This window comes from Lissotriton helveticus, chromosome 8, assembly GCF_964261635.1.
Source record: "Lissotriton helveticus chromosome 8, aLisHel1.1, whole genome shotgun sequence".
NCBI lineage: Eukaryota > Metazoa > Chordata > Amphibia > Caudata > Salamandridae > Lissotriton > Lissotriton helveticus.
This window is the reverse complement of record NC_136069.1, coordinates 1,218,187,929-1,218,200,323: the sequence shown is the minus strand read 5'-3', so window position 1 is coordinate 1,218,200,323 and position 12,395 is coordinate 1,218,187,929.

Sequence of the window (12,395 nt, the reverse complement as noted above, 5' to 3'; positions counted from 1 at the left end):
ATCCTTTGTTTCCGGTCATGAAACCCGACAATTCATATTGTCTAGTTTTAGATTACAGACATTTAAACACTTGCACTTAGACATTTGCAGTCCAAAATGTACACATTGCCGCATTAATGAATAACATTGTGCGGAAAAAATATAAAACAACACTTAATATCTCAAATGGATTTTTCTGCCAAAAGAGAGCACCTGAAAGCAGGTATCTAACAGCATTCTCAGCGCTAGGGTCCCAGGGCAATTTTGTTGATTCCCCTAAGGGTATAAGAACAGCCCAGGGTTGTTTTTGGTCAGAGTAACTGAGTTACTTCAAAATGTGGATGACAAGTCATTGTCCTATGTGGATGATATTTATCTGATGGACGATGACCTCGAGGAGCACATGAACTGGGTGAATACCATAATTTTGGGATTTGCATCTGAGAGCTACAAATTCAATCCAATTTCAAAAACTTTATTTCAGTCATTACAGACCATAAAAAGTAAACAGTACAAATAGTAGAAAAGACAGTTTTGATTTTTTTTTTTTAATTAGATCAATTAACTGTCTATACTACCAATGTAAAAGGAGTAATACAATAATACATTGTTATTAGTTTAAAACAGTAAGATCAGCTAAAAACATGAACAAAAACTTTAAAAAATGATAATGGTAAAATACGAATCAATGCTCAGTGAAGGAGATTACTACCAACAATGATAGTCTTAAGAATCCCCTTCAACTCTGCCACATTGAATAAAAAAAACGGGACACTGCAAACACAATAGGTGGGTGTGTGTTAGTTCGTAAAATTCAGAATGCCTCTAAACATTGATTACACCCTAGATTTCTATAAAGCGGTACGAGCCAGCGCTGTCTAGCCTTTGTATAGCCTGAGCAAAAAAGAAAACATGGATAACCGTCTCATCTGAACAGGTACAAGCGGAGCATCCGAGAGGAGGCACTTTCTGACATTTGTTAGTGAAAGCATGGAATGGCAAAGTTCCTGTTCTAAACTGAATATACAGCTTCCTTGACACGTTGGGTTGAATGACATCTAAAAATGGCTCTATAAAATAGTCAGTTTTAAAATTTCAGAAAATCAACCACTAAGTGACCGAGTTTGGGATTGCCCTGGATGCCAGCGAGTTTAGCAGATCGGTAGGCTCTTACCAATCCTAGACGTGAGATTGTCAAACACGCCACCTCGGGATTGCTCCACAAATCGGGGATACCAATCCTAAGTGATGCATTTCTTATGTATGAAAACGATGGTAGGTTAGCTACCCCCGGGAGACCCATTATACCCTTTAGCTCAGAATGGTAACCTGCTAGCTCCGGGGTCACCCACAGTCTACACCAGAAAGTTAGTAATCTCAACCCGACCTCATCTGCGATAGGTCTAATGCCCAGCTCTAGATGTAGTGGTAAGCCCAACACTGTCTCATAAATCTTTTCTCTATCCTTTACAAACCAGCAGTGGGACGATGACCCCAAAGCTCAGCCCCATACATTACGGCACTCCTAACTTGTACCTGGTAAATCTCAACCACATGACTAGGCGGTACATGAGAGAAGTTCCTATAAGTTGTTATAAGTCCCCCCACCGTCTGGGGAAGCCTGAGACCTGCCTTGGCTAATTGCGGTCCCCATTTGAATGATTCAGACAGCGTGACGCCAAGAAAATCAAAAATGGACACCCTCTCTAATAGGATGCCGTTTAAGGAGGAGTTTGGGTGCAATGTTTTTGCTGGATTGAATACCATAAATTTGGTTTTAGTTGTATTGATCTCCAGCCCCCTGTTTTGCAGAATAATGCAAAACTGTCTAATATCTGCTGAATGCCCATAGGGTACTTCAATAACATCAAAGTGTCATCAGCAAACATAATTGCTGGGACCTTACCATGCACCAACTGGAGGGCATCGTAATCCACTACCTCGTTAAGTTGGGCCACCAGGGCATTAACAAAAAGGCAAAACAGGGTTGAGGCCTATACGCACCCCTGCCTTACACCTATATCAACTGGGAAACGAAGGGTCAATTCCCCATGCTTCCCATGCCTAACTTGGGCAAAGTTACCAGTGTTGAGGCGAATAATCAAAGACAATAGGTGAGGGGGGATTCTTAGTTGTTCAAAGACCTCCCAAAGTTTGGCACGGGGACCAGATCAAAAGCCGATTTCAAATCAACGAATATCAGATAGAGACTGCCACCCTCCACTGACACCGACTTCCAAAATAACAACTGAAGTCTAAGAATTTGATCAATGGTTGACATATTTTTCCAAAAACCAGCCTGATACACGCTCAGTATTCCACCGTCCTCCATCCAAACATGGAGGCGTCCAATGAGGATTCTGGCAAATAATTTCTGGGTAACGTCTATCAGGCTGATTGGTCTATAATTAATCAGCAAGTGGGGAGAACCCCTCTTGTAGACAGGGAAAATGTCAGCCCCAAACCAAGAATCCGGCACCTTCATACCCCTCAAAATGGCATTAAAAATTACACACAGATAAGGTCCCCAAATGTTTGGCTCATTCCCAAAAAAAGTCCCCAGGAGTCTTATCTAGTCCTGGGGCTTTCCCAAGGGGAAACTTCCCAATTACATTTAAAACTTCTTGTAATGTAATCTCACAGCCCACTTCATAACGTTTCACTATAGCTGTATCTGATAGATCAACATTCAATTCCAGGGCTGCCCCAATAGAGTATAAGCCCTGAAAATGAGATTTCCAAACAACTGCAGCAATATTAGGCTCTACGGCTGACTTTCCCTCACAGTTACTTGCGCTCACTAAGGACCAGAACAACTTCATGTCCCTATTGGATAATGCTGCTCTAATGACAACCCATCTATCCTGAGCCCAGTTCTTTTTTGCTGTCTTAACACTAGCTCGGTAGTGGGCCATCAGTTGTTTAATTAAGGGTCGGTCCTGACTTTTAATGGCTTTTATAAGACCTTCCTTTGCGTTACGGCAGGTATCATAAAACCAAGTTAGTTTGACACCCTTGTTAGACTCGGAATGCACCAAAGAGTAGAAAATATTAGTCAGGCTATTAGTAAGTTCAGCATACAATGCTTCAATTCTACCACTGGATTCAGGAGAAACTGGAACTCTAATCATTTCCTCCAGAGCAAAAAGTGGCAAAATAATTGACTAATATAATGCAGCTACCTTGTCCGGAGACTGCTTCATTGTGCCCCATCTAATTCTTCTTCTATTGTTAGTGAGTTTTAAGTTATTAGCAGGAGAAGAATCAAGGCCACAGGATTATAAAGGCCTGGGAGCTCCAACTCCAGCATCAAGGCATGATGGTCACTATCATGTCTCGGTATGATAGTAAAGTCAACAACCCACTGCCATAACCTTGTCTCCACTAGAATGTAGTCCAGGAGGGAAGTTTGTCCTGTTCTTTTAAAAGTTAACTTTCCTGGCTGATCTGACTTGGTACGACCATTGCATGCTCTCAAAGAGTGTCTTAGGAGATCTGTATTAATCTGGAGTACCAGCAGGGTCCAAGCCTTAACAGGGGTCAGGAATTAACCACAAGCTATCTTCATCACTAAAGGAAATATCAGTGGAAGCAGCAAGAGGCTAAAATTGGCAGTTAAAATCTCCCCCTATAACCAACTTTAAATTCAGGGGGGCTGCATCTATAAATTAATTTAGTGCGTCTATAGTGGGGGATTCCTGGGTAATGCTTACCGGGCGAGAGTAGATGTTGTTAAAAGCAACTCTATTGTTCGGGGTGAACATGAGTACAGTGCACTGAATATCATCGGACAGAGTGTCCAGCTGTTCAACAGTGTAATTCAAATGGGTAGCAACCCAGGTAGACGATCCCCCAGAAGGCCTACCCCTTCCCCCTGAGGAGGCCATCACATTATAAATTGCAAAACCCATCCTCACAACATCTTCCCTTGCCCTGGTTTTCTGGAACATACACTCCTCAAATTCACCCAAAAAGTGCTCCCAATCAGGGGAATGAAGCTTGTTTTTAATTCCAGCAGTGTTCCAGGATAGGACCTTCAACCTCTGGGCAGAGTTTGAGTTGCTGCGCTGGGAATTACTATTGTTAAGATTATGGTTTGCTGGGGTCGACAGGGCCAAGATGTCCATTTCAGGTTTACTCCCTGGGGCTTCAAACCTGCCAAGAATGAAAGTTGAGATGAATTTCTAATTGGGAGACCTCTTTCTCCTCTCCACTTCCACACTTGTTGGTCTGACTCTTCTGCCCACTAGGACAGTCCCCATGTTCTCCAACCATCCGCCTGGAGACATGTCCAAGAACGTAGGGAACAGTCGACCTAAGTCAGTCAACCTCCTCAAGTATCCCAAATCTATTACCAACTGGGATGTTATATAAAAGAGGTTTAGGGGGAGGGTGTACAATTGGATGCACTTGTGGCCAATTTACTGGGGTCCTGTTGTTTGGGGTCTGAGGTTGGCAGTGGGAGTAAAAAAGTCCAAAGATTGGGCTTTAATCCCAGTATTTGAAACAAAAGGACCAGGCCACTGGGCTACTAAAGTATGTAAAGTCGAAGTGTTGTTAAAATGGATGACTATACAGTCCCCTTGCATGGATTTGGGGTTCTTACCCACCCAACCCACTCTACCGACCATTAATATTTATCCTGCCCTGTTGTAGGAAAACTGCTTGTGCCTAACCAAACAAAAAAGACACTTGTTCCTAGGATCAAACTGGGTTTCCTTCTGTCCTTTTTTTTAAAGCTCGGGTACACTAGTCAATATACCAATATAAGGAAGTGAAGCGGGGCAAATTAATGGTTGGTTGTATCGGTGATCTCTGTCCACTGCCTTCTACCTCTACAGGGTCCACCCTATCCCGTCCCGCCCCACACTCTAAATGGACAAGTCTGCTTCTAGTTAGAGTCTCCTTATTCAAAGCAAGATTAAGAGACTCATTCGTATTAGAGGAGCTCTCTAGTCCAGTTCAAGCCCTCCTCTCTTTGGTCGATGGAATATCTGAATCTTCTGGGTGCCCCATTAGGGACTCGACTGGATCTGGATTGGAGTTCCCCACCCCACTAGCCGCTCCACCAACAACCCTTAGCCCATTAGTATGTGCCGCCTCTAAAGGACCCAAATTGCCTGGAAAGGTGTGCCTTACGTTGTCCGTCTGGGAACTACAATCAACCCGTGTCCCTATAGCAGAGGCTGTACTAACAATGCAGGTTGCCTGACTACTGGAGCCGCTTAAGTGGCCAGTACCTAGAAGGTTAAATAGGTGGGCCAGCTCCTCCTTAACAAGTACTCTCAATTGTACCTCTAAGTCCACTATCATCTTCCTTACCAATGTAGGACAATCTAGAGCAGTTTTGTGATTAGTGGAATTTTCAATCGCTCACCTAGAGGCAGGAGGTTCCTCTCTACTAGGAGTAAGCGCAGGTATTCTCATTCTCTTGGCATATGCCCCTAGACATGTTTTGCGACCCCCATTTTTAAGTGCTCTAGTACTTGTACCGCCCTTATCATTTCCAACATTTACTGACTTCACCACCCCATAACCTAATTTACCACCTCTATTTCTAGATGACCTAGTAGAGATTCCACCATCACCAGATGCTAAGTTCAATGGGAGTGCTTGAGGTGAGGGTGGAACGGACTCTATTGGTCCTATCACAGATTCTATTAAGCTAGGTGTAGATCCAGATGTTATAACTTGGGGGGGAAGTGATTCATGCACCATCCAAGAAATATCAGGAGTTAAGGACAGGCGACGCAACTCAATTTCAGTCGTTACCACACCTACAGCCTTCTGGAGCATCCTGTCTATTGAGGTTTGGGGTAAAGGTGGAGGAATTGGAACTTTAGGATGTTTCTTAGGAACACAAGCACGCTTTCCCATGATCAAGTCACTAAAGGCTGGAGTGGTTACTCCCCCTCTAAACAAAACTTGATAAAAAGATTAAAAATAAAACAGGAGCAAGGTGTAAACAAATCAGCTGAATCGTATTCCAACGCCACGCTGTGGGAATTAAAGGTGAGAGTTAATAAAGCAATTATCACACAAAAAAAGAAACAAAAAAAGAATGGCTCCACTAATGCCCCACAACAAAACATAACATAAAGACTTTTCAGTTGGGAAATGGCAAAAAATCCTCCTGCTACGGTTAAAGTGATGCAACCAATTGCCGCAAACAATTAAGAATTAAATGGTCACCGCCGAACAGCAGAATATCAGTCTGGAATAAGTCATCAACAGAGTGTAAAAGTCCGTGTAGAGATTCTTACCAGGTGGAATGAGCTAGATTCTAAATGCCAAGGGGGATGGCCCTGCCCTGCCTCTTCCTAGCAATGACGGGCAAGGATGGGCCTGCCCTTGCCCAGCCCGCGCGCATCCTGTGCCGCGGTGAGTGAGGCTGCTCTTTGTGGAGCGGTGGTTGCTCCTCCCCCTCACCTGTGCCAGCAGTGGCAATGGGGGCAGAGGTGGTGTTGCCTCCTGATGCACCCTGGGACTTGTGGTCCCACCAGGATGCATGGTGGCCCCAAGGGCTGCTGTGGGGTGTGCTTTTGGCTGGCAATAGTTTGTAGCCCCGGGCTTATGCTCCCGCCAGGGTGTTCATGCCAGGAAAACAAGAGGCAGTGGGCAGCGAGTCCCCCTTTCCTTTCAGTTCGTCCTGCGCCACGGTGAGTGAGACTGCTCTTTGTAGAGCTGTGGAAGCTCCTCCCCCTCACCTGTGGCAGCTGTGGCAATGGGAGCGGAGATGGTGTTGCCTCCTGTTGAAACCTGGGACTGGTGGTCCCACCAGGGTGAATGGTGGCCCCAAGGGCTGCTGTGGGGTGTGCGTTTGGCTGGCAATAGTTCGTAGCCCAGGGCTTATGCTCCAGCCAGGGTGTTCATGCCGGGAAAATAAGCGGCAATGGGCAGCGAGTCTCCCTTTCCTTTCAGCGCGTCAAATTCAACTTTAAAAAATCAAAAATGCCCACCTCAGTGTCTCTTTTTAGGATATGAGCTTTCAAGTGAAGGGAAAACCCTTGTAGCCAATTTTTGGGAAAAATGCGCGCTGCTCCAACCTCCAAAATGGTGCACAGACATAATATCGACTCCAAAATATGGTTTGGACAGAATATCGAGTTTGAAATATCGTTTGGACAAAATATCGACAGGACAGAATATAGACAGCCAAAATATCGTTTTTAAGGTAAGTGAAGTAATATCGACTGTAAATAATATAGAAAGTGAAAATATCCAAGTATATAATCTAGATAGTAAAAAATATCGTTTTTTAAATAATATTTAATTATTTATAGTGTTTTTTCATGTTATAATATGTGTGAAAAGTGTCATTTTATGTTATAATTATTTTTAATTAATGATTTTTTTAAATTATTGTGTAATTTTATCCTGTAGCGGGTTGTGGGTTTATAGGGGAATAGGGTGGGAAGTAATTTAATTATAATTAATTAAAAATGTAAATTTAATAATTGGTAGTAATATTTAATTAATTGTTAAGTAAAAAATATTTGTTAATTAATTAAAATTTAATTGGTAATTAATTTAATTTAATTGATTAATTGCTAATTATGTAAATTTAAATAATGTATTTCCTGTAGCGGGTTGTGGGTTTATAGGGGAATAGGGTGGGAAGTAATTTAATTATAATTAATTAAAAATGTAAATTTAATAATTGGTAGTAATATTTAATTAATTGTTAAGTAAAAAATATTTGTTAATTAATTAAAATTTAATTGGTAATTAATTTAATTTAATTGATTAATTGCTAATTATGTCAATTTAAATAATTTATTTCCTGTAGCGGGTTGTGGGTTTATAGGGGAATAGGGTGGGAAGTAATTTAATTATAATTAATTAAATATGTAAATTTAATAATTGGTAGTAATATTTAATTAATTGTTAATTAAAAAATATTTGTTAATTAATTAAAATGTAATTGGTAATTAATTTAATTTAATTGATTAATTGCTAATTATGTTAAATTAAATTATTTATTTCCTGTAGCGGGTTGTGGGTTTATAGGGGAATAGAGTGGGAAGTAATTTAATAATAATTAATGAAATAATAACATTTATTTAATTGTATTTAATATAAAATAATTGTAAATTAATTTTTAATTATCAAATAAATAATTGGTAATTAGTTACAAATTAGTATTAATAGGTAACTAATTGAAATATTTATAGTTAATTAGTAATTTTAATATATTAATTATTATGTTATATTAAATAGTTAATCATTTTTAAATAAATTTATATTGATATTATTTTGTAATTTATTTATTAATATATGAAGTATTTACTTTCTCTAATGTTGCACCCACTGGAGTGGGAATAGTAATTTTAACCCTTACGCTATCCAACGCTTTCCCTACTGTTGCACCCACTGGAGTGGGAATAGTAATTTTAACCCCTACGCTATCCTACGCTTTCCCTACTGTTGCACCCTTTGGAGTGGGAATAGTAATTTTAACCCTTACGCTATCCAACGCTTTCCCTACTGTTGCGGGAAACATCCTTTACAACGCAACTTTTACAACGCACTACCATTACAACGAAACTTTTACAACGCAAAAACTATTACAACGCATGTTTGTACAACGCATGTTTTTACAACGCAGATACCTTTACAACGCATACCATTACAACGTAAGTATTGGTAAGTATATAATAATTTTTTTAATGTACATTTTTGTAATTTTTGGGTAAAGGGGTATTTTTAGGGTTCAGGGTCAGTTTTTAGTTTTTGGGTAAAGGGGTATTTTTAGGGTTCAGGGTCAGTTTTTGGTTTTTGGGTAAAGGGGTATTTTTAGGGTTCAGGGTCAGTTTTTAGTTTTTGGGTAAAGGGGTATTTTTAGGGTTCAGGGTCAGTTTTTAGTTTTTGGGTAAAGTGGTATTTTTAGGGTTCAGGGTCAGTTTTTAGTTTTTGGGTAAAGGGGTATTTTTAGGGTTGAGGGTCAGTTTTTGTTTTTTGGGTAAAGGGGTATTTTTAGGGTTCAGGGTCAGTTTTTAGTTTTTGGGTAAAGGGGTATTTTTAGGGTTCAGGGTCAGTTTTGGGTTTTTGGGTAAAGGTTTTTTTTTAGGGTTCAGGGTCAGTTTGGGGTTTTTGGGGTACAGGGGTACATTGTAAAAATAAAGTAAAATTAAATTTACATTAAATTAATTTAATGGAATTAAATTAAATTAAAATATATTAAATTAATTTTAAATAATTTAAATTAAAAAAAATTATTATATACTTACCAATACTTACGTTGTAATGGTATGCGTTGTAAAGGTATGCACTCTTTGGAGTGGGAATAGTAATTTTAACCCCTACACTATCCAACGCTTTCCCTACTGTTGCACCCACTGGAGTAGGAATAGTAATTTTTACTCTTTTGTATTTGTACGTTAATAATATTGGCTATTATTTAATTAAATGTTGTTACTATATATATATATGTTTTAAGAAATATGAATAAAAAAATATTATTTTTTTACTTTCATTAATTATTTAATTATTAAAAGTTATTTTAAGTATTGTTAAGTATATTTTATTAATTAATTTTTTATATTAATGTATATTAATGTAATTAAACATTGTTTTTATTAAAGTCGATATTTTTTACAACTATATTTTTGTAAACGATATTTAAAACTCGATATTTTTGTACTTACCTGTTTGTACATAGAAAGTCGATATTTTGACAGTCTATATTTTGTCAACGATATTCTTGAAGGTCGATATTTTGTCACTCGATATTATTTCAGTGATCCCTCCAAAATCATTACATAATCTACAATCAATCCTGGGATTAATACATTTTGGTAGAACATACATTTTGGATTACGCAGAAAGAGTAAAACCTTTCTACAACCCAATAAAACCTGAGTTTTCAGTAAGACAATGGACACAGGAACACACAGATACACTTTGTTCCTTACAATAGCTTCCAAACACTTACAGACACGCGTAAATGTACGCAACCTGGTGATCCTTGTAATTGTGGGTCAATCTGGGTACACCTATCTGACATATAATGAAGGTGAAACAGTACCAATTGCATACAAATCAAATTTTCACCCAAATACTGAGATGCGCCTTGCATCTACAGAAAATATCCTGACAGCAGTACAGACTGCTGTAGTGAGAGAAAGTGTTGAGTTTTTACAGGGTTACGCCCAAGTAAAATCCATCCGGCCTGGGTCACTAGAACAGTACGTTTGCACAATTGAAAAACAATACACAATATTTACAAATAGACCTTTCCAGCCTATCTAGGTCAGATTAGTTCCTTTATATACAATGCTCATAGGGGTATTTGAAATCCATACATTTGATTCTATGAGCATGTGGGAGTAATTAGTGAGATAGTCTACGTTTCGACCCCTGCGGAGAGGAGGGTGAGTGGTTGCCTCACAATGGGGTCTTCATAAGGACAGTGGAGCACCTAAAAAAGGGGGGACATACAAGATTCAGTAATTGGTACTTCTGGGTGGCGAGCGTGTAAGGTAGGGAGGGGTAAGTCGAAAGGACCTACTTGTTTCCAAGGATATTAGTCAAATGTCTCCTATATAAGGGGAGCAACAAAGCGAGTTGGTTGCTCACGCGTGAGACACGGTAATATTAGAACAAATCGTGGGCGCGTATTATTAGTTTAATGGTGCCGGTGGTCAATTAATGCGTACACACTCAATTAAAATACTAAAATAGTGTCTCCTATGTGGATCAGAGTGCCGGAGCGTATTGGTTGTCCACGGGTGAGAGATGATGATATAGGAATATCGGTATGTGCCAGTGCCGTTAGACAAAGCGTGGGCGCATTTAAATGTAATATCTCTATTTTACGCAGCGCGTCACATGCGGAAACCAAAGTTACAAAAATGAGAGGATAAGCCGAAATGATGGACAGGCGGAAAAAGGTACTTCAGAAGTGTGTGCCAGATTAATCACTGAGGTGGGGCGCTACTGCCGACAAAGCGGCGTGCAGTGAAAAGCGGCGAGAGTTTAAAGGCCTAAGTCTTTTTTTTAAAATAACCTTGCGTGGGTCTCTAAACCCTCGAAAAACCCTTCACACTGTCTACGTACAAATACGATCCTCGGAGGATCAAGGCAAAGATCTTACCTTTGTCATACGGCTAGGTAGCTCGAAGAATGAGCTGCCGTCCAGACGCTCACGCTTAATGTAAGGAAAACTTCGACGTGCGTGCACACAGCAGTGCAGCCGCTTGATGGTTCACGGGCGCTCGTTTAGGCTGTGGCCAATGGGGTTGCTTGAGTGCGTTTGTCAGTGCGTCTTGTCGAAGGATCAGCTCAAAGAGCTGAAAAGATGCGAATAATCTAAATGTGATCAGTGGGACAGTTCTATTTGGTAAACGGCATTTATATCTGCGAGATACAATGGAGTCTCCTAAATGTACACGTTATGTTGGAATAGGCATAACTGCAGAAATTACCAGTATTAAAGGACTAATGGTTGCGTTTCAACGTGCATGACATAGTTAGTTATGTTCATCTAGGTATAACGAATCAACTCAAAGGAAAAGATATATGTAAAATACATTGTACAGGGATAATATCTAAATATATATTGTCAGAATTGGTCCATGTATGTATCCATTGTGAAGGAGGTGCATAGGAGATCACACATATATATATATATATATATATATATATATATATATATATATATATATATATATATATAGTCATAAGAAGTCAGAGGAAGGTCACATAAATGCATTTCATGGTATCTCACATTTAAAATACATGGTCATGCATGTTCTTCAGCATTAACAGTGCGTCTATTCATTATTTCACCGAGTGGAACATATGTAATGTTGTTCCTTTGATAATACATGGATCATATCAAGATATACATTTTCAGATTGGGTCCATGTATGTATTCACTGTTAAGAAGATGCATATTGGATCACATATATATACAGTTATAAAGTGTCAGAGGACGGTCACATAGGACATATTCATTATGAACCCCCTGTGTATATTATGGTGTGTGGAAAAACTACTCTGTGTGTAGGCCAGCCATTTGTGCATATGTGGAATCTTGTTGATACATGCCATTTACCACAGTGTCAAATTTGTACATCCATTTACATTCTCTAGTGCTCAGGATTTGGCATAAGCCTCCTCCACGTCGGCCAAGTGATTCTGGGTCTACATTTCTATCATCTAATGCCCAAAAATAGATTTTTCGCTCAATGAAAAAATAAACAAATTGGAGCGTCTAGAAAAGAAACTGGTACGCACTAGACTTCATGGACATCTTCTCACAAAATATCTGCAAGAGAATATTATACCCACTGGTCCCCATGTGCACAACGAACCTGCCATCTTCGTTGACAACCCAAAATTCAAAGAAGGGTTTAGCTTTGTAGCGAACAATTGCTCACGCCATTGGATGCTGTTGGGGGTGGAAACGGCAC